The following is a 24059-nucleotide window of genomic DNA, read 5'->3' on the forward strand; positions in this document are numbered from 1 at the left end:
TTTGGCCTGTTATCTCTTTAGATTGATGATAACCAGTGATGAGGCTGAGCCTGGAATGGCTTTCTTTGAGGTGCTGTTAGCGCTGTACATTTCTTGTTATCTTTCAGCAACAACAACAACTTGTATTTACATAGCACCTTTAACATAAGAAAACGTCACAAGGTGCTTCACAGGAGCGTTATAAAGCAAAATTTGACACCAAGCCACATAAAGATATATTAGGGCAGATGACCAAAACCTTGGTCAAAGAGGTAGGTTTTCAGAACCATCTTAAAGGAGAAAAGAGGTAGAGTGGTGAAGATTCCAGAGCTTAGAGCACAGGCAGCTGAAGGTGGTGAGATTACAATCAGGAATTCTCAAGAGGCCAGAATTAGAGGAGGGCAGATATCTCAGTGGGCTGTGAGGCTGGAGGAGATTACAGAGATAGGGAGCGCTGAGGCTATAGGAGGGATTTGAAAACAAGGGTGGGAATTTTAAAATGAGGCTTAACTGGGAGCCAATGTACTTTAGCGGGCACAGTGGTAATGGGTGAATGGGACTTGGTGTGAGTTAGGACACGGGCAGTAGAGTTTTCGGTGACCTCAATTTTATGTAGGGTAGAATGTAGGAGGCCAGCCAGCCGTGCATTGGAATAGCCAAGTCTAATTGTAACAAGGCATTCAGTGTTTTCACTCTTCTGAATGCAGTACCTTGTGTTAGGGTATGGTTCCACTGGCACTGGTCTTGTCCAAATGGACATTCTATACATGTGAGCCGAGGACAATAGGAAGATAGGAACAGGAGGAGGCCGTTCAGCCCCTCGAACCTGATCCACCATTCAATTAAAACATGGCAGGTCGGTATCTTAACTCCATTTGCCTACCTTGCTTCTATAACACTTAATACCCATAACTAACAAAAATCTACTCATCTTAGTTTTGACATTTTCAATTGACCCCCTGCGTCAACAGCATTCTTTGGGGAAAGAGCTCAGATTTCCACTACCCTTTATGAAGAATTCCTTCCTGACATCACTCCTGAACAGCCTAGCTCTAATTTTTAAAGTTACTCCCCTTTGTTCTGGGCTCTCCCAGCAGAGGAAATAGTTTCTCTCTATCTATCCTATCAACTCCTTTAATCATTTTAAACACCTCAATTAAATCATCCCCTTAATCTGCTATTCTCAAGGGAATAAGAGTCTGTCGATGCAACCTGTCCTCAGTATTTAACCCTTTTAGGACCAGTGTCATTCTGGTGAATCTGCACTTCCCTTTATTATGTAAGGAGATCATAAGGGATATGGAGCTAGGGTGGGTAAATGGAGTTGAGATACAGACCAGACTTAATCTAATTGAATGCCAGAGCAGACTCAAATGGCCTACTCCTGTTCCTATAACATTGCTGACTATATTAATTAAAAGAAAAACTATACAATTGTACAGGATTTTTATTTATTCAGTCATGGGATGTGGGCATCACTAGCTAAGCCACCATTTATTTCCCATCCCTAACTGCCCTTGAGAAGGTGGTGGTGAGCCGCCTTCTTAAACTGCCGCAGTCCTTGGGGTGTAGGTACACCCACGGTGCTGTTAGGAAGGGAGTTCCAGGATTTTGACCCCGTGACAGTGAAGGAATGGTGATATAGTTCCGAGTCAGGATGGTGTGTGACTTGGAGGTGAACTTGCAGGTGGTGTTCCCATACATCTGCTGCCCTTGTCCTTCTAGGTGGTAGAGATCATGGGCTTGGAGGTGCTGTCGAAGGAGCCTTGGTGAGTTGTCACAGTGCATCTTGTAGATGTTACACACTGCTGCCACTGTGTATCAGTGGTGGAGGGATTGAATGTTTAAGTTGGTGGATGAGGTGCCAATCAAGTGGGCTGCTTTGTCCTGGATGGTGTCGAGCTTCTTGAGTGTTATTGGAGCTGCAACCATCCAGGCAAGTGGAGAGTATTCCATCACACTCCTGACTTGTGCCTTGTAGATGGTGGACAGGCATTGGGGAGACAGGAGGTGAGTTACTCACCACAGAATTCCCAGCCTCTGACCTGCTCTTGTAGCCACAGTACTTATATGGCTGGCCCAGTTCAGTTTCTGGAAAATGGTAACCCCCAGGATGTTGATAGTGGGGGATTCAGCAATGATAATGCTATTGAATGTCAAGGGGAGATGGTTAGATTCTCTCTTGTTGGAGATGGTCATTGCTTGGCACTTGTGTGGCACAAATGTAACTTGCCACCTATCAGCCCAAGCCTGAATGTTATCCAGATCTTGCTGCATGTAGAGGCAGACTGCTTCAGCATCTGAGGAGTTGTGAATGGTACTGAATACTGTGCAATCATTAGAAAACATCCCCACTTCTGACCTATGATGGAGGGAAGGTCATTGATGAAGCAGTTGAAGATGATTGGGTCTAGGACACTACCCTAAGGAACTCCTGCAGTGATACCCTGGGACTGAGATGATTGACTTCCAACAACCACAACTACCTTCCTTTGTGCTAGGTATGACTCCAACCAGTGGACAGTTTTCCCCCTGATTCCCATTGACTCCAGTTTTGCTAGAGCTCCTTGATGCCACACTTGGTCAAATGCTGCCCTGATGTCAAGGGCAGTCACTCTCACTAGCTGCAGTAATTCCATGGTTATGGCTGCTGTGATTATTGAAATGAATGGTGAGACAGTGTTAAATTAATTGTTGATTATTGCATTCCTAAGATATACCTGCCCTTACTGTCGTTCTCTTTGTGCCTGGACTAGGTCAAATGTAGCTTCGGGAATATAAAGAAAAAGAGAAATTTTCTGTCCAATGTGTGTTCGAATGTGGTCATCAATGGTTGAGAGGTGTTACAAATTGTTAAGAAGAAATTAAAAGTAAAATTGGCAATAATGAGCAAACGCAGAAATTTCATGAAACTCATGGGGAGGGCATGGGCGAGCTGTTGCTTTCGTGAGACTAAAGGTGGAGCGATGCAAATTGTCCAGGAACTTGTGGTGATTCATCATTCACAGGGTATCTCTTCTTTGCCATGAGATACTGGATGGATTTACATATTAAATGCGCCATTAATTTGGCGGCAATTTCTTGGCCATTATTTTGAGTGGGGAATGAGCAGAAATATGTGGCAGCTGTCACAGGCAGGATTTCTTAAAGAACTTAATTCAATCACGCCTTTTATGGCTCCGTCGCATTCTGAAGTCATGGATGTGAACGTGAGCCGTGTCTGTTCAGGCCCATATTAAAAAGATGAAATGTAGAGTGGCTATAGAAATTTGCTACAACCAATTGCAAGTGATGTCTCAATGAGTTTGGAGTAAAGGTGTCACCAAATGGTAATCCCCCAGCAAGAGCGTCACTGACAAGAAATAGCTGCTGTCAGCACAGAAATACAAAAGCAAATAAAACCATCACATGAGATTAGTCGTACAATATATGTGATGTATTTAAAAAAAACACATACCAGATTTCAAGGCAGCAGTCCAAGCAACAGCTCAGATCAAGAATTTAGCAGCTTGAGCTTCCCCCTCATGGCTGATGACACCATCTGAATCCTAAGATTACTGACTTACAATCATTCACAAATGTCCATCAAGATCACTATATTATTCAGTGATTCTGCGGCTGCATATTCTGCAATGCCAGTGCTTGAGAGTATTGCCAAGTTTTCTCCTTATTCCTCTCCTCTTCCCTGCCTGGATTCCAGTGGAGATGGGAGACTAAACTGCAGGCATCTCCACAGCCCAATCTCTGCTGCTTTGCCTGGGATAGGGGCCAGAGGGGTGGGGGGTGCATGAGTGCGGGAGGTTGAGTGGAGGTGAAGAGGCAGTGGTCCTGTAGTAGAAACCTTGTAGATACCCAGGCCTTAGATCAGCTGTGAGGCATTTTGCAACTGATAGCTCAAGTATTTGTAATTTTGGAAAGTTAAAACATAAACCCACTAGTTTTGGACTGGTCCTCAAATGGGAAGGATTTAACTACACTGCTTTACATATAAATAAAAGAAAAAAATGTCTTGCACTTATATAGACTCTTTCACAACCTGAGCCCATCCCAAAGCATTTTACAGCTAATGAAGGACTTTTGAAGTGTGGTCATTGTTGTAATGTAGGAAACATGACAATTTGCACACAGCACACAGCAACTCCCACAAACAGCAATGAGATAATGACTAGACAATCTGTTTCAGTAATATTGGCCCCGAGTCATTTTGGTGAAGGCCGGGTCGGAGGGCAAAATGGCTACCTGCCAGAAAGCAGCGGGTAGCTGGTTAAGTTCATTAAAAGGCTAATTAAGGCCATGGATCACAGGCCGACTGGAATTTTCCAGTCGGCCTGTGGGCCTCCTGCAGTGTTGGCAGCATAGCAGCTGCCTGGAGGCAGCCTCTGGTGGCAGATTTGGGCAGGGGCCCGGCTCCAGGATGCCTTTTAGGCCCCCCTCCCCCAACCTACCTGGCTACAGACCGTCCTGTTGAGGGCTGCCCCATCCACAAAGGTGGCATAGCAGTTGTGGCTATTTTATACTTGAACAATTGTAAAAGTGCTGAGCGGGTGCCTCAAAATGGAGGTGCCCTCTCTGTCTCATACCTGCAATGGCAGGCTGCAGCTCCTTAATAGGATGGCGAGTGCACCCTCTGGCTACTAATTGGCCAATTAAGGCAAAATTAGTGCCTGGTGATTGCTGCCAACAAAGCATGGGGTTGGGACCCCCATTTGACCCTGACATCGGAGTCCCGACTCAAAACGCAAAATCCTGCCCAATGTTCTGGAGTGGAACACGAACCCACAAACACCTGACTCTAAGAGGAGTGCTGCCCGCTGAACCACAGATGATACACATTGGATATGTGCATGTTGGTGAGCTGTTAAAGTCAGTTTCTTTCAAGCCAGTGGGGTATACATTATAGTTTGGTGTATATCTGCAGTTTGTTCCTGTTCAAAAAAAAATGAAAATCCTAATGTTTGACATGAGGAATGCAACTCATTGGTGTCAATCTATTGATAGCTGGTCAGACAATATTTTCCTCCAGTTAAAAGTAGATGGGGCAAACGTCCTGTGTGATTGATGGTTCATTTGGGGTAATGAATTTGATTAGCAGCTATTTTCCATCAGCCTTTTTGATTACTTGTTGTACCTTTGTACTATTGGTTAGTAAGTTGTGTACCTGGACATCTAAATCCCTTTGTTCTTAGTCCCAGGTCCTCATCCCTTAACAGTAAGAAAATATTCAATTTTATCTTTCTCAGATCCATAACGGATGACTTCACATTTCCCCATATTGAGCTCCATCTACCATAGATTTGCCCAGTCATATGTGATGGCAGTCCTGCAGTAACTTTTCCAACTGGCCATTCTTTATATATGGGTTGGATCACGACAGCTGACCCGATCAAAATATCTGTCCTAGTTTGTCATAGAATTACTATACATAGAATTTTACAGAACAGAAACAGGCCATTCGGCTCAACAGGTCTGCATAATCCACAGGAGCCTCCTCCAACCCTACTTCATCTCACCCGATCAACATACCCTTCTATTCTACTCTCCCTCATGTACTTATCTAGCTTCCCCTAAAATGCATCTTATGTATTCACCTCAGCCACTCCATGTGGTAGTGAGTTCTACATTCTCACAGCTCTCAGGGTCACAAAGTTTCATTAATGTGTTTCCTGTCCCTGAAAAAGCCAAAATCATCTTTCTTCTGCAGTACTTTTTTTTAAAAAAAGTATTTCTATGGTTAGCTTCTATCATTCCTGATCTGTGAGAGTGAAGCAAGTTGTTGTAATTACTTTAAGCTGCCACCATTTTGTGAACTGGTAAGTAACAGGAAGACTGCAACAGGAAGTATCAGCTGTGGCTCACTGTGGGTAGCCACGTCATCTCCTAACTTCGAAGATTGTAGATTCAAGTCACTTGAACATAAAATTCAAGGTTGACACTCCAGTGCAGCACTGAGGGAATGCTGCACTGTTAGAAATGCATCTTTTACATGAGGTCTGATCTGCCCTCTCAGGTGGATATGAAAGATCCCATAGTGCTATTTGAAGAAGAGCAAGGGAGTTCTACCTGGTAACCGGGACAATATTTGTCCCTCAACTGACATCAGCAGATTATCTGGTCATTTATTTCATTATTTTTGCAGGAACTTGCTCTGCACAAATTGGCTGCCATGTTTCCTACATGACAACAGTGACCAGACTTCAACAAGTATTTCATTGGCCGTAAAGTGCTTTGGGATGACCCGTGGTCATTAAATGCAAGTTCATTTTTTCAAAAACACAGCAGTTGTGTTTTTTTAAAAAGAAGTAGTCTTTCTTCAGTAACTACAGCCCCCATTCTTGTTTCATGAAGGAATAAAAAGCTGCAGGGATAAACAATGGTCTTTTTGTACTGCAGCTTAAACAATATGTTTGGCAAAACTTGCTCAGTCCCACAACAAAGCAAGCTGTGCTGAAAGGGTTTCCTCTTTGTTTGAGAGAACCTGAGTGTTAAGATTGCCAACGAGACTCCAAACAAATTGCTCTGTTGTGACTTATGTCAGCTTGAGAAATAATGAGATCAAGACTCTCATTTTCTTGCCCATTTTGGAAAAGTCTGCACTTTCTCCAAAGGAGGATAATTATTTGAGTCTAGATTGAGCAAATGGCCAGTTTACCCCAGGCAGTTGCAAGTGGAGGTAGAGCACAATGATCGTGATTGTATCAAAGAACAGGTTGGTAGTGTGGGAGGAAGCTAAATTGAATAAGTAGTACATTCATAATTATTTTTATTTGGAGCTAAAATGACAACCAATTTAATGAATTAAGTGAAGCCAACAGCACAACCGTAAGAAACGTGAACAAGTACTTGATTTTTGTGATTACCACAAACTATCATGAGAAATAACATTTACTGGGACTTACTGAAGTTTTCTGTTGGGGCCTTCAAAAACAAACTACATTTTCCTGAGTACCTTAGCCAACTCCCTGATACCCCCTCAAAAAACTGCATTTGAAAAAAAATGAAAATGGCGCAGTCACTTTAAAACAACACAAGCAGACAAAATTTAGATCTATGAGTTTAAACGGAGATTTAATAGCGGGGTTAAGAATCATGAAGGAATCTGAAGGCAAATAAAGAGAAACTGTTTCCACTGGTAGGAAGGTCAGTAAGCAGAGGGCACAGATGGAAGGGAATTGGCAAAAGAACCAGAAGGGAGGTGAGGTGGATTTTTTTTTTTACACAGTGAGTTGATGTGATCTGGAAGGTGCTGCCTAAAAGGGCAGTGGAACCAGATTCAACACTAACTTTCAAAAGGGAATTGGAGAAATACTTGAAGGGGAGAAAATTGTACGCTATGGGGAGAAGGCAGGGGCATGGGACTAATTGGATAGCTCTTTCAAAGATGCAGCACAGGCACTATGGGCCGAATAGCCTCCTTCTGTGCTGTATTTTGTATGATTCATCAGGGTCCTGTTGGGTGTCCAGGTGTGCCTGTCGCCACGCTTCCCACAGCTGACTGCCAAAATTCATGGGGTCTGGGGAGGTTCAATGATTTACGTGCCTTAGGTGGGTGAGGTGCATATCTGGGGCATTGTCTTCTTCACACTACCCTGCTGAAGAGACTGCAAATTTCAACTCAGGGGTGCCGGGCTGGGAAGGTAAGAGGGATGGGTGTAGGGCAACCAGCTGTGGTTGGATGTATGCCTGGAGGTTTTGTCACATGACCTCCCACCTTCAGCCACTCCACTCAGTCGCCGTATCTCCAATATTTTGATAACTAATAAAAAAAAGTATTCAAAAAAAGCCAAAAAGAAAAAAACCCACACTATTTTCTTATATTTCTCCTGGATTGCCTGAAACAATGCTCAGGAGATTAATCTTTAATTTCTGGAGTCTCCAGGGCAATCCTGAAGGATTGGCAGTCCTAGGTGAGGGGGTTTATTGATGCCAGATCTCCCACTCCTTGAAAAAAAAACTGTGGCGATGGCCAAATCTATTATTGTCCTGGCTTTGCCCCCCCCCCCCCTCAGGTGGTCACCACAGGCACAGGATGTGGGAACTCCTGAAATAAAGATTCCTGCACTTGGTCCTGGCCCTAATCACTCCCGTCCCCACCGCCCGCACTTATGACAGTGACCTTGTCAAAGGTGGGTGGAAGCTCCGACTCTGGAAAATTTGCTGCGAGGCTGGAAACCGATGTAACCAGGCCCAGGCCTAATTTCTGACTGCTGTACCGGGAAGAGTACAGCGACGTAGGGGTTATGCTACTAGAGTAGTAACCCAAAGACCTGTGACTAATAATCCAGATTCTAACATAGATACAAACTCCACCAAGCACATTTGAGAATTTGAATTCAGTTTAAAAAAAGCTGGTACCTTTAAAAGTGACAATAAAGAGTTGGATTATTGCAAAAATCCATCTAGTTCACTCATGTCCTTTCGAGAAGGAAGCCTACCATCCTTACCTAGTCTGGTCTATATGTGACTCCAGCCGCAGATCAACATGGTTAACTCTGACTCAGGGGCATGATAGCATAGTTTTGTTTTTATTGAGCTAGTAATCCTGATGCCTGGACTAATAAATTACCTGAAAGCAAGGATTCAAATCCTACCATGGCAACTGGGGAATTTAAATTTAATTAAATAAATCTGGAACAGCAAAGTTGTGTCACTAATGGTGACCGTGAAACTATCGGAATGTCCTTTAGGGAAGGAAATCTTCCCTCCTTACCCCATCTGGCCTACATGTGACTCCAGACCTGCAACAATATGGTTGACTTGTAACTGCCCTCTGAAATGGCCAAGCAAGCCAAGTATTCAAGAATGCAGCTCACCACCACCTTCTCAAGGGCAATTAGGGACAGGCAATAAATACTGGCCTTGTGATGCCCATGTCCCGTGAGTGAATTAAAAAACCAAAACTGGCCTACCAAGCAACTCAGTTGTAACAAACCACTACAATTTGGGCATTGAGGGGTGGACAATAAATGCCAGCCTTGTCTGCAATGCCAACATCCCAAGAATGCATTAAAAAAACAATTTGGGTTGCAGTACACTGTAAGAGACCAATCATTTTCAGGGCAATTATCTTTGCTGTAAAAAAAAAGCTCCAAACTAAGTAAATTAGAAATGTGATTATTTAATAGTCATGCTGCTTGTAATTCAATTCCTGCTGCAGAAAAATAACCTTTCAACTAATTGCGCCTCTAGGGAAGGCTGCAGAGGTTTATAGTGAAAGAGATTACAATTATAAATGCTGCAGTAGTATTTCCAGTCACAAGAGTCTAACTAAGATTTCCTTGATATTTTGCACATACTGCATATGACTTGCACTGATAAACTACTGGCTTGGGAAGCTGTATGACTAGTTCCTCATTTAAAAGAAAATTGAAGTCGAAATTTTGGATTTAGCAATTCGTAAAACACACTGAGCCCCAAAGGACTGATGCACTTTACAGTGGAGATAGCCTAACATTTCATTGCTAGAGTTAAAATATTTTTTTCCTTCTGGTTGATTCTGGTTTGCAAGCCAGAAACTCCCATTTACGCAATAAACATAGAATCATACAGGACAGAAGGTGACCATTCAGCCCATCATGCCTGTGCTGGCTCTTTGTAAGATCGTATCCAATTAGTCCCACTCCCCTGCTTCTTCCCTTAGCCTGCAATATTTTCCCCTTCAAGAATTGATTCAATTCCATTTTTGAAAGTTACTATTGAATCTGCTTCCACTTTTTCAGCCTTTGCATTCCAGATCATCGTAACTCACTACTTAAAAATAATTGTCCTCATCTCCCCCTAGTTCTTTTGCCAATTGCCTTAAATCTGTAGCCTCTGGTTACTGACACTCCTGGCAACAGTTTCTCCTTCTTCTCTATCAAAACCCTTCATGATTCTGAATGCCTCTGGCAAATCTCCCCAGAATCTTCTCTGCTCTAAGGACAGCAATCCCTTTTTCCCTAGTCTCTCCACTGTTGTTTAGAGTAATGTACTGAGTGGTATGCCGCAAGGATGGGCAGCAATGTAATGGATTGGAGATCTTGGCTGGAGTTTTACCAGAATGCTGCTTCCTGTTGCTGGGCCCAAATGGGTCCTGAGCCTGTGTAGGGGAATGGCGGGTCTGCAGAGGGAATTTTACCAGTGATGGTCAATTAGTAGGCTGCCGCTGGGACTGTTGTCCAATTAAGGATGACAGCCTGCCTCTCCGAGCTGCTGGCCCAATCAGACGGCTGGCAGTTTGGCAGCACCATCGATAGGAGTGGATGCTGCTGAGGCTGCAGGGAGAAGGACAGGGCACTCCTATGATGAGCCACTTTTGAAGAGTTGGTTGTAACTTTTTCAATGTGTCGGGCCAGATAGGCCCTGGCTATTGGGAGGTGAACCCTCCAGCGACAGGGTTGAAGCCACGGGGGCGGCCATTGCTGCTGGGGAGCTCCACCATTGGACATGGACTCTCAGGGAATTAAAGCCATCCCTACCTTCCGGGAAGTTGGCCACCTCGATGTAACTGGTGGTCTCCCCATTCAGAGGGGGGCTGTTCCAGTGCTGGTAAAATCCTGGCATCATGGTAAAATGGCCATTAATAGGCCAATTAACTGGAATAATTAGCTGCTGCCTCTGGTTGGCAGGCGGCTGAGTTGTTACTGTTACTACCTTTGGAAATATCCCATGGTGGCGGGATGATGTCAGGCTTCCCTCCTGAAGCCTTCCGCCCGCCTTTTTACCTCCTTTCCCGCCTCCCAGCCATCTCCAATGGGCTGGTAAAATCCCGGCCATTGCTTCAAATCATTAAAGATTCAAAGTTTTTAATAATTCTTGATGTGCGTTTGCACCTGCACTGTTTTGTGATCAACTTAATTGGAGTACTGCAGTTGGACTGACTCCAAACAATACACAAAGCAGGACTATTATCATTTACTGCTCAAAGAGAGATGAGTTCCGTCCCTACTCCGATGCCTGTAATTACAGGGCATGGCAGGTGGAACATTTTAGCTTCATTGTTTATTAGAGAATAATGGATGCAAGAAATATGTCAGACTGTTTGATAGGTCAATTTAACAAATTGAAAGATAGAGGACTAAACATGTTCATGCTTTCTCTGTTGAAAAAGGTATAAAACATGAAGGTGATTTGGACTAATTGTTTGGGATTGTTGTATCTGTTCTAGCAGGCATTACATGCAGGGTATTTGATGCTGGTGTTGATTGACATCTTGGCGCTGAGATCCTGTCTGATGAAAAAATAAATACTGGCGCTATTTCCCAGTTCCCTTCTCAATGCACCGCCAGAGTTTATTTCAGGAGTCAGTGGGAGTTTGATATCATGTTAAACTCTGCATCCAGAGTGGACGTTTAATGCCAACCATAGAGATACGTTATTGCTTTGAAACAAAAGTGTGAGTGAATTAAGTTTCTATATTCTAGTGAAATCTGTGGTTTACTCTTGCTTTTGTTTAATTTTATCTCATAATAATTCTGGGTTGTAGCAAGTAGTTTATGAACATAGCCTGTCAGAGTGTTAATGCCCATCAGTCAGAGAGATCAGGGGTTTGATTTTTTTTTTAATTGCTGCCAATCTGTGTCCCGCCCCAGGCTAGTTTCACAGAGGGGCGATGGAGGCTGTCAGGGATACACGCCTGCACGTAGCAGGTAGGCAATCCAACTTTTTAAGGGCCACTTAAGGCCAATTAAAGGAGGCTGACTGGGATTTTCCAGTCAGCCTCCAGGTTCCCACAGGCAGCAGGGGCCAGTTTAGCTGCTTAGAGGCGGTCTCCCGGTGACAGACTAGGAGGCCAACAGTCCAGGCAGGCTTAGAGACCCTCCCTGCTGCAACAACCACAGACCTCCCTGTAGAGAGGCTCCCCTCACCACCCCACCCAAAGCGGTGGCCTGGCTGCAAAAGCCATTTTTTAATTCAAATTTTAAAACATTGGCGAGAGGGTACCTCCATTTTGAAGCGCCCTCTCTCTTAATTATCTTCCATCGCAGCCTGCTGCTCCTTTCAAGCTGGAAGGCTTCTGATTGGCTCTCCGGCTTCATGAGCCTGCCACAGTGAGCCACCCTTTGGCCATTAATTTGCCACCCCGAGGAAAATCACAACAAGTGACTGTTTCCCACAGCTTCTGACCCACATTTGATGCTGATAGTGGGGTTCAGAAGCCCGCAGGGAAAATCCTGCCCCAGGGATTTATAGTGATAATCCATATTATTTCTGTTGTGCAAAGAAAGAAAGGATTGCTCCTTTCATGTCCTCAGAACATCCCAAAGCACTTTGTGTAGTGTTGTTACCCGTGTAATGTAGGAAACGCCGCAGATAATTTACACACAGCATGGCCCCACAAACAGCAATGTGATATTGACCACTAAACCTGTTTTAGTAATTCTGGTTGAGCGATGAATATTGGCCAAGGCACTGGGGTAACTCCCCTGCTCTTCTTCAAAATAATGCCTGGGATCTTTTATGTCCACCTGAGACAGGGCCTCAACTTAACATCACACCGAAAGATGGCACCTCTGACAGTACAGCACTCCCTCAGTACTGCATCAAGAGTTCTTTCTTTCTTTTCTTTTCTTTTGGGCCTCCTTATCTCGAGAGACAATGGATACGCGCCTGGAGGTGGTCAGTGGTTTGTGAAGCAGCGCCTGGAGTGGCTATAAAGGCCAATTCTGGAGTGACAGGCTCTTCCACAGGTGCTGCAGAGAAATTTGTTTGTTGGGGCTGTTGCACAGTTGGCTCTCCCCTTGCGCCTCTGTCTTTTTTCCTGCCAACTACTAAGTCTCTTCGACTCGCCACAATTTAGCCCTGTCTTTATGGCTGCCCGCCAGCTCTGGCGAATGCTGGCAACTGACTCCCACGACTTGTGATCAATGTCACACGATTTCATGTCGCGTTTGCAGACGTCTTTATAAGAGTAACAGAGTAACAGCTTAGATTATGTGCACAACATTCTGACTAAGAGGCATGAGTGTTATCCACTGCACCAAGGCTGATACCTATGAGAGAAAGGCATTAAGGACAGCCATTATCAGCCCTACATTTCTCCACGTGTCACTGGAGCTAAATGTCAAAAGATAATTAATCTTCAAGCAGGATGAAATTAAAAACCCCACAAGAGATGCCCTTTTTGCTCAGAGCTGCATTAAATACATCTGGCCTTTACTGCTGCTCATTCAGTTCAGCTCCTAACAGATAGATTTTATTTTGGAAGAATACTTCATACTTCCGCCGTCACTGTGCTTTGCCAAGCCTCAGTTGCTTTACGAGCAACTGCACAACTCCTCCTGCTTCTGAAAAGATCCCTTTCTGAACAGCAGGGTCACATGAACCACACAGTCCAAAATAAAGGGATGACATTACACACTGGGTGGCTAAATAAAAGCAGCATTTTACAGCTTGCATGAAGCACTCGCAGACAGAACAGTGAGAAGTAAAGCATCAGCAACGTGCCATTTACATCAACGCTCTGGTGTGCAGGGTCCTCAACAGAAGTTAATTGGAGAACTGCTGACAGCCAGCTACTAGAAGACTAATGTGTACAAATAGAATAGAATCTTTCCCTCAATGTCCCCACTGCAATTGTCGTCCACCTCCCCAAGTAGATTTTCTTAAAAAGTTCTGAAGTTTTCTGGTGCGGCGTACAAGGATTTGCTCCCTAATTATCTGACTGGGGATCTGGACTAATTTAAGAAGTAGGAGGGACTTGAATGGAGGTGCACTGGTCAGCAAATGGTTTGACTCGTTTGATGCACAGTTGAATTCTAATTCTAATCAAGTTTTCCAGAAAATATTATGAGGTGCGAGAAATTGTACAAATTGTGGAATAAAATAGTAAATTCATAAATCTTTCTAAAATGACCCATTATACCATCATTAGCTCAGTCCATGCCAAACAGCAGAAAATTCTGGAGTAAAATTTCAATTTTACATGTTAAAAAAAATTCCAAGTCAAATTTAGTGCATCGAATGCTGCAAAATTTGGATTAAGGAATGTCTTAAGCTTAGGCCAGGAATTCTAGACAGCGGGAGTGACCAGTAGAGTGATTCAATCCATTGGAATGTTATGCTTGAAATAGGCATGTGTTTATTTGGAATCAACTGTAGAACATCTTTCTGCAATGGAATTCAACCTGCTGAGAAAGTGTAACAGGTCTCAAAAGGAGGCCTTGCCCCTGAAGACATTTTAGTCAACTAGCTCATTTTCTTTTGAAGACAGGTTTGTTAAACAACGTCTCAGTACCTGGCAGTAAGCACCCTGACACGCGCTCTGATGTGCAGACTACACATGCTCCACTGTTTGTTTCCGCTGTTTCAGGCACTTAATGTCAGCACAAGGCACATGAGCAGTCTCCAAAAATGACACTCTGCCCTCAATATGTTTTCCATCAGCTTTTCCGTTTAGTCTGGAGAGCTGAGGAATCCAGTGCCTCGGGGAATATCTTTTACCTCAACAAAGGTTTGTGAAGGGAGAGCGATCAACTGAGAGTTTCTTCTCCTTCAGATTCTGCCCTTCTCTCCTGGTGACAATTTCTGATTCAGGCCATTCAGTGACCAGAGATTCAGCAAACGTCTGGTATTTCACTCTTGTCATATTTGAGCCTCAACAGTGAATGTATCCCAACTAAGTTGATTGCTGTCCTAATTTGATCAGGAACTGAAAGCATTTTGGTCATTTCCCCACTCCTGTCGACCCTCCTGAAATCATCAAAGAAAATTGAGACTTTATATTTTGGGCCAGATTTTGCTGCAGTGGGGCATCTCAGGACATTCCCCTTTGTTAAACTTCTGCCTCACTCTGCAGCGTGATTTTTTCTGCGTGCCGTAACTTACTGAAAGTGCTAGCTGAGTACAATGATGCACCTGGAACCTCAGTGAATGATGGAAACAACAGTCTATTTCCCTAAGCAGTGAGATTTAAAAATAGAGGAACAAACAGAGGAACGACAGAGAAAGAAATAGGATGAATTAGAGACAAACAGGTACAGAAAGAGAAATAAACAGAGGGAAAGTAATCATGAAAAAATAAGATTTTGAATATTGCTGAAAATAGAGACATGTTGTTGAAGCTTTTCGTCTTGCACTCATCAGGACAATCCACAAGAATACCAATGCAAGGGAAAACAACAACGTTATACAGTATAAAGTTGTTTTCCCTTACTTTGGTATTCTTGTGGATTGTTCTGATGAGTGCAAGATGAAAAGTTTCGACAACATGTCTCTATTTTCAGCAATACTCAAGTTCTGTACTCCCAAGATAAGATTTCTTCTTAATTCAAAATTTAAAATTGCAGGAACATAAATTGACTCATTAAAAGGGTACATAGGTTGTTAATCTTTAGCCCTAACTTTCTGTGGCAAGTTTAGTTGGCAAGCAATGTGCAAATGCAGCAACTCGTGAAGCTCACATGCAGATTTGAGGGCAAGTTGCTGTCTTTGTGAAGTTAATGGCAATGAGTTTAATTGTGCTCACTGTTATGAATGTGCAAATCGTGCAGCAATTCACATTGTATCTTATCTTCACCACAAGTTATTTTCAAAAAGGCAAGAGTCATATTCTATTTTTGCCACAAGTACACCGTAATGTAAATTCTTCCTAAATTTGTCTTGCTTCTTTTTATTTCTCACTCCTATTCTGAAGAAAGTAAAAACGTACATTCACAGGGCACCTTTCTAGTCCTCAATCCTTTAGTGCTTCACAACTAATTGGGGCTTTTTTTGCTAGAACACAGATTAGGGCTGATATAACAGAAATGTTTAAAATTATGAAATGATGGGACAGGGTCCAAAGCGGTCCATAGACTAAATGTAAGAGATTTGAAACAGAGAACAAGCAGACCTTTTTTACACAGAGACTTGCAAAAGTGTGGCATTCACTTCCAAGGTTAAAGGTTTGGTAAAAACTATTCCAACATTCAAGATTAGATTGGATAAGGGGTTGAAGATAAATGTTGATAAGATATGGGTACATGTTGGGTAAATGTAATTAGAGCTACTTGCTCACATGGATAATAAACACCAACACGGAACCATTGGATCGAATGGGCTGTTTCGGTGTTGTAACTTCTATGTATGTTCATGTGCATTGAATTAATTTTGAGATGAAGTCTCTGTGTTAAAATAAGACAGGAAAATATGAACCAGAAAATAGGAAAAAATAATCTAGCAAGCATGTTTTCCTGATGCCTTGAAGTTGTTATTTAGTTATTTAGACGCTTTGCACTATGTACATACTTTGGAGCTGAGTGAAAATTTGTCCTTTTGATTCAATGCGACTATCAGCAGACAGTTGGAATGCAGACCGACTGCAACATATTTGGTTAGAGAATGGAATTGCACTTAAGCTGCATAAAATAAGTATATCACCAGAGTCTGCATTTGTGGAACTGGGGTCTGTATTCTGCTTTTCCAGCACTTTCAGGTTTCTTTTGTACCCAATTCCTTATCAATCTGCAACCCATTATACAACTAAAGATAGAACATTTCAACTGAGCAAAGGCATTGTCCTTAAACTAAGATTGCAGTGAAGATGCCAATAAACAAGTGACCAAAATATTTTATAGAACCACAAATATTTATAGAAAAGCTGAAAAATGGACTGAACTGAATTATTTGGTCATGCGGGGGGGGGGGGGGGGGGGGGGGTGGGGGGGGGTGGTGGGAGAGGGGCTTCAATCTTTTATTAAAAATTTTAAGTTAACTTTAACATGTATACAACTTTAAAAATTAAAATTACATCTAAGGGCTCGATGACCTTTAAAAGTGGTGCTGGACACCGTTGCTGGGGGCGGAGCGCTTTCCTCCTCCACGTCATTGGGGGCGGGTGGCCGTCAGCCCCGTCATGTAAATGAGCCGCTGCGCTAAATATCACGGTGTCTCCGTGTAGATTAGATTAGAGATACAGCACTGAAACAGGCCCTTCGGCCCACCGAGTCTGTGCCGAACATCAACCACCCATTTTATACTAATCCTACACTAATCCCATATTCCCAACAAACATCCCCACCTGTCCCTATATTTCCCTACCACCTAGCTATACTAGTGACAATTTATAATGGCCAATTTACCTATCAACCTGCAAGTCTTTTGGCTTGTGGGAGGAAACCGGAGCACCCGGAGAAAACCCACGCAGACACAGGGAGAACTTGCAAACTCCACACAGGAATCGAACGCGGGTCCCTGGAGCTGTGAGGCTGCGGTGATAACCACTGCGCCACTGTGCCGCCCATAACATTCGTTCATGACTTGATGAAAATGGTAGTAGAGAAGGGATGACCTAGTAATTTAATAAATGTAGTACATCTTGCGTGTGCGCCCCGCCGTTTTGGAAAAATTCAGCCCCTTGACTAGTTACTAGCCAGCCTTGGCTAGGTTTTCACCAACCTGACTAGTTTTAAAATCGCCACTGGCTACTAGTTGATCACTTTAACCAGCAATACAGAGATTGTTTTGTTTACATTGTCTTTCCTGTGCGATATTAAGAAAATGGTTACTGTATTGCTGGAGATAGAGATATGGGGAAAGAGCAGGTTTGGGACTAACTGGATATCTCTTCAGAAGAGCTGGCACAGATTCAATGGGCCGAATGACCTCCTGCTTTTGCTGTACTAGTCTATGATTCTGTGATCAACTAGCAACCAGTGGTAAATACTAAACTTATGCAGGACTAGTGAGAAACTTGCCAGGTGCCAGCTGTATCCTTCCACTTCCCCAAACCAGCATAAGATCTGCAAAAGATTCCATCATACTGTTTTGAAAAAGGGCAGGGGAGTGCTCTCTGGTTCCCTAATCAGTAGTTATCCTTTAGCCAACATCACTAAAACATAGGGGGGGAGTTTTATGGATGCACTGGGGATCTTGGTTGCCGTTGGGAGAGCTGGTGAGAGAGCCACATTCTCTGCTTTGGGGAAACCCGCTGTATCAAGAGCCAATCAGACACTTGAGAGGCCACAGGTGGGGTTTTCCCAGGATCAAGAGCCCAGGGACGGGAGGTCCCGACCTCCAAGAGCTGCCGGCCAATCAGAGGCCAGCAGCTCTTTTGCTCGGCAGTGCTAAAGAAGAGATGCCAGAACAGCATCCACCGGAGACCCAGGATTCTGGAGTGACCCAGACCAGAGGCAATTGATGGTGGGAGGGGTTTGCAGGGTGGGGTCGCGGGGGAGGGGGTGTAGGAGGGTTGGCAGCAAGGGCAGCAGGGTGGCTCTCAGCGGGCGCCCGCCTTCCTGATGCCAGGTCACTGGATCAAGCACTAAGTGCCTTTGAACGAAAGATCCTCACCCCTGCACCCCCCCACCTCCAGGAGACCACAAGTAATCCTGCATGGGTTTGCATGTCATGCTCCCCATGTCGCGACAGGCCTGCCTGCCACTGGGTTAATTCCAGTGGTGGCGGGAAGAGGCCCTTAATTGGGCATTAATTACCCCTAAGGGCCTCAATTGGCAGCAGGGCAGGAAGTCTGTCCATGGGCCTTCCTGCCACAGGCTTAATCGGTGTGGAGGTGAGAAGGTGGTGGGATACCCACCTGCCACTTTCCCTCCAAATTAAAAGCCCTCCCCACCTCCAGACTCACCACGGTGGAGAGCATAAAATACTGCCCAGAGTATCTGGTCATTATCGCCTTGCTGTTCATGGGAGCTTGCTGCGTATGAATTGGCTGCTGTGCTTCCTTACATTAGAACAGTAACTATACTTCAAAAGTACTTCATTGGCTGTAAAGTACCTTGTGATATTCTGAAGTTATGAAAGGCTCGATATAAATGTCAGTCGTTTTTTTCTTCTTTGCAAAATTCTCCATGGGGGATATCCATAAACAAAAAATGTCAACCCTCTCCCGGTGTGCTTGCCCCTAAGGGGTTGCCTAAGTTGATGGATACAGCACATTACTTTCTAAAAATACTTCCACTGGCTTTGGTTGCATTATGGTTCCTAAGCATGCTTCTGAAGAATGCCCTCTGTCAGCTAGTGTATCCATCTCTTCTGATCCACAGCCAATACACCTGTCTGGTCTGGTGTCATGTGGCACTTTTCAAATCCATATTGATACCAATGAACCACTTCCAACAGTTTCTTCACAAGGTTTTTTCCCCTAAAGGCATCAAACCAACATTCCCTCAATCCAGAAGCTGACAGGAATCTAGTCAGAATATATGACAAAGTCAGATGGTTGAAATCTCTTCAGATGTCTTTGCAGACAGTCTTACATCCTGTTCTGACTTCATTGTTGCCTAATCTAGCAGATTTATTACTCTATTACTCCACCATAACCACAAAGCCTCTCTCAATGTGTGGTTCTAAATCTGTTTGCCAGCCATGCACCAGAAAGGGTTAACAATTCTTGATTGGGCCACAACTGTTACATGGCATTGTTTGCTGGAATCATACTATATTCAGTAAGTATCGTTGGCAGGTCCTTACATAGACCGATGACTACTGGTTTCCTGCAATGCAGGATGATGAGGTGCTGACAAGCTATTCTGTAAACGCCTCACACAAACTGGTAAGATGGCATTCATTGCTACAGCATGCATTTCTGACAAGGTCAGATATGGACTGGGCTGGAGAGATGTTGCTCTTGATATGTGGACGTTGCCAATTCTGTTTGGACATACTCCTGGAGGTTTTGTTACATCATAACAACTCGTTGCATTAACAACTCACTTTGCATCAATTAACAACATTTCAGTCTTATTTAGGCTCTTTATCACATAGAAATAAAAATAATTCAAATAATGCAGATCAAAAAGGAATGGTGTCAAGGCAAACTCTGCAGAAAATAACCATAGTGTATTATATTCATTTTATAGCTTTTTGTGTAACAAAATAATAAGAGACGTTCCCACTTGTGGAGGATTCCAAAACGAGGGGCCATAAATATAAGACAGTCACCAATCAACTCAATAAAGAATTCAAGGAACCCATTTATTCAGAGTGGTGAGAATGTGGAACTCACTATCACATGGAATGATTAAGCTGAATAGCATAGATACATTTAAGAGAGTGCCAGGTAAGTACATGAGGGAGAAATAAATAGGATAGAGTCTGATAGAGTGAGGTGAAGTGGGGTGAGAAGAGACTCGTGTGGAGCATAAACACTGGTATAGACCTGTTGGGCCGAATTGCCTGTTTCTGGGCTGTAAATTCTATGTAATGCTATGTAATTCTATGAGATGCATTTCCATACTGCCATGTCAAAATAAGGGCACCTTCACTGAAGACTAAAGGTGAATTATATTAATTTCGATGCTTTGCCTCAGTTTAGCAATAGATACTTGGAATTGCTGTCTGGCAAAAGTAGCTACTGCTGCATGGATTAACGGCTTGAAGAGCTGAACAGGTCTGTGGTTAGGAATCAAAAGGAATATTTTTATAAATGTAAATCTAGATAGGGATGATCAAATACATCTTGGAACATGGTGGTTCCTGTGCTGCTGGGATCGTGGATTTCTCAGCTGAGTAAAGCAGCCTAGATCAGAAATAGGTGTTCAACACTGTTGCATGAACTGTCTGACCCTACTGGGCGCTCAATTTACCATAAATATGCCGAATTTTTCTCTCCTATCTTTTGGAGAAAAGGTGGCGGTGTGTAACAGTTTGTTTATAAGGTAGCTCTGTGGCACTCTTGTCTCTGAGGCCTGAAGGTCATGGGTTCAAGTCCTGCTCCTGAGACTTGAGGACATAGTCTAGGCTACTGCTTCAGTGCAGTACTCCGGGAGTGCTGGATAAGGTGTTAAACTGAGGCTGTCTCAACTTTCTCAAGCGTAATTGAAAGATCCCATGGCACTATTTAAAGAAGAGCAGGAGGGTTCTCCTGGTGCGCTGGCCAAAATTAATCCCTCAGCTAACACCTAAAATGGATGAGCTAGTCATTTATTTTGTTGCTGTTTGTGGGAGCTTGCTGTGCACAAATTGGCAGCCGCATTTCCTACATTACAGCAGTGACTACACTTCAAAAGTACTTAATTCGCTGTAAAGCGTTTTGGGACATCCTGAGGCTGTGAAAGTTGTGATAGTAATGTAAGTTAATTCTTTCCTATTTTCCTTTCTTAACTAAGTAGTAGAATCCATGATAGAGCAGACGGTACATGTCCTTTGGAAGGGATCTGATTGATGTTCTGAATGGTCTACTTTGTTCCATGCTTATGTTTAACCTTGAGGTTTAATTGTACTGTTTGTATATCTTTTTCTGCAGGCATTCAATGGATGAAACAACCCATCTGGTTAATTAGTGCAAGAATGGCCCGAAAACCTTTCCCCCCACAGGTACCACTATAAGATTCTACTAAACTTCCCTTGGCTACTCCTAATTGAAATAAATCAAGATACCTACCTAATTTATTTAAACTAATCCCATTGTATCTAACACCACCTTTAACAAGCACTTAATGGACTAGAGTTTTTTCAATTCTTCTGACTTATATAAACACAGCATCTGAGCAGTCAGCTTGAGCCTCCCTCACTTAATATCCTGGATGATATTGTAGAATCTGAAATATGTTTCAGGCCCCATGGATTTTGCTAATCCATTAACCAGTCCCGGCTGTGGGCTCTCTCCATCCCACTGCTTTCTTTTTCTTTGTGGACAGGATGCCAGGTGCCATTATATATCAGTAGACAATTCCCCTGATGGACTCTCACAAGCCAAACCCCCAATAATGTGCTTATATAATTGCGTGAAGGTGTATCAGAGAATCATACAATCACACAGCACAGGAGGCCGCCATTCGGCTCATCTTGCCTGTACCAGCTCTTTGCCAAGAGCTATCCAATTAGTCCCACTCCCCTGTCTTTTCCCCATAGCTCTGCAATTTTCTCCTCTTCAAGTATTCATCCAATTCCCATTTGCAAGCTATTACTGAATCTGCTTCCTTCCATCACCCATTCAGCCAGTGACTTCCAGATCAGAGACTTCCGATGCATAAAAAGAAAATCTCCTCATCTCACCTCTGGTTCTTTTGCCAATTACCTACAATCTCTGTCCTCTGGTTACTGACCCTTCTGCCACTGGAAACAGTTTCTCCTTAGTTACTCTATGGAAACCCAAGACGTTGCCATTTTCAGAATCAAATTACTTTTCAGAGTTGCGATATTTCTTTTGTTACTAATCGAAGCTTGGCAAAGCTCCTCACTGTATCCACAATCATGTGCAATCATATATATTTTCAATACAAACACATTTAACAGATAGACTAGCACCAATTCACGCTCAGTGTGCTTGGGAATATACTCCCTCCACCTTATAGTGTCATAGGGCAGAGATTGGAAAATAAAAAAAATGTTTTTTTTTAGCAGTGCTTTTCACCAAATTAAGTAAACGCCTCTCCAACTCAATTGCTCCGACCCTGTTTGGTGCAGATGGATGAGGATTACAGTCAGGCTTTTGGTTTCCTGCCTTTGTTGCAAGCTTTTGTGTCAGTCTACTCATATCTTTTGACTTAAACCACTAATTCAAATTCAACTACTGGAATAGAATTGGGGATGAAGTGCCTTTGATAATATTTTTGAATAACTTTACAAAAAAAGTTTTATATTTAGAACATAAGAACATATGGATGGATTTAGACAGAGCTTGTCCCACTTACTAATACATTGCTTTGCTACATTATCAAATGGAATTGTTTGCGCTAATATTTCATGTTGGGATATCTCTATTAACTGCACGGCTATTGTTACTAGAGACTGCCTCCAGGTCCAGGTGTGTATTCAAGAAATGTATTTAAAGTCATTTTGGTGAGTTTGTGGTCACTGTACGAGCAAATGTGACACGCCACTCAGATTCAAAACCTGAACTAACTTTGAGTTGCAAACAGCACTTTAAAGAACAGTACAGCACAGGAACAGGCCATTCGGCCCTCCAAGCCTGCGCCGATCTTGATGCCTGCCTAAACTAACACCTTCTGCACTTCCGGGGCCCATATCCCTCTATTCCCTTCATATTCATGTATTTGTCAAGATGTCTCTTAAATGTTGCTATTGTACCTGCTTCCACCACCTCCCCTGGCAGCAAGTTCCAGGCACTCACCACCCTCTGTGTAAAAAACTTGCCTCGCACATCCCCTCTAAACTTTGCCCCTTGCACCTTAAACCTATGTCCCCTAGTAATTGGCTCTTCCACCCTGGGAAAAAGCTTCTGACTATCCACTCTGTCCATGCCGCTCATAACTTTGTAAACCTCTATCATGTCGCCCCTCCACCTCCATCTTTCCAGTGAAAACAATCCGAGTTTATCCAACCTCTCCTCATAGCTAATGCCCTCCAGACCAGGCAACATCCTGGTAAACCTCCTCTGTACCCTCTCCAAAGCCTCCACGTCCTTCTGGTAGTGTGGTGACCAGAATTGCACGCAATATTCTAAGTGTGGCCTAACGAAGGATCTGTACAGTCGCAACATGACTTGCCAATTTTTATACTCTATGCCCCGACCGATGAAGGCAAGCATGCTGTATGCCTTCTTGACTACCTTATCCACCTGCGTTGCCACTTTCAGTGACCTGTGGACCTGTACACCCAGATCTCTCTGCCTGTCAATAGATAATATTTTTAGATAATAGAAATCAGCTGTCAAATATAAGACAAGGATTTAAGCCACAGGGTTCTGATATTAGAACTAGTCAAGCTTTATACTTGGTGTTTATGCCATCAGAAACCTTTGATTCAATCATCCACTTTCATTTCACTGCCAGCCTCTTGGTCTCCACTTTTCTTCCCTCCTTTCCTCTGCTGAATGCACTGATTCCTTCAGGAGTTTGGTTCCACAGACACTCAACACTCTCAGTGCCACGGCCAAGTGACTGTTCTTTGAGGGTTAACCTGGACCACAATTGCTGGCAGATTATTCCACCAGACGGGGCAGGCCATCATGGCCATGCCCAATCACCCAAGAGAGTGCAACTGATGCAGTCTCCACCAGAGGTTACTGGATAGGGGTGAAGAGTGGAAAAGCTCTGGCTGATATTATCTTCTCCCAGTCAATGGTTTCCAAACCCAATTGTAATGTCCCAACTACACACCCAACTGTGCATTTTGGAGAGTTTTATTATTGCACTTGGCTACTGAATCCTGGCAACTCTATAAAACAGGACAATTTTAACCTTTTGACCATCAGCCTGGCATAG

The 24059-nt window shown here is 43.4% G+C and overlaps 1 protein-coding gene across 5 annotated transcripts in view; it reads right to left on the minus strand.

The window, feature by feature from the left end:
• LOC137369448 (paralemmin-1-like) overlaps positions 1-24059 on the minus strand; it is a 492534-nt gene that overhangs the window by 332651 nt on the left and 135824 nt on the right. The gene's annotated exons all lie outside the window — the stretch shown is intronic.

Source organism: Heterodontus francisci, chromosome 4 (assembly GCF_036365525.1).
Source record: "Heterodontus francisci isolate sHetFra1 chromosome 4, sHetFra1.hap1, whole genome shotgun sequence".
In the NCBI taxonomy this organism is placed as follows: Eukaryota; Metazoa; Chordata; class Chondrichthyes; order Heterodontiformes; family Heterodontidae; genus Heterodontus; species Heterodontus francisci.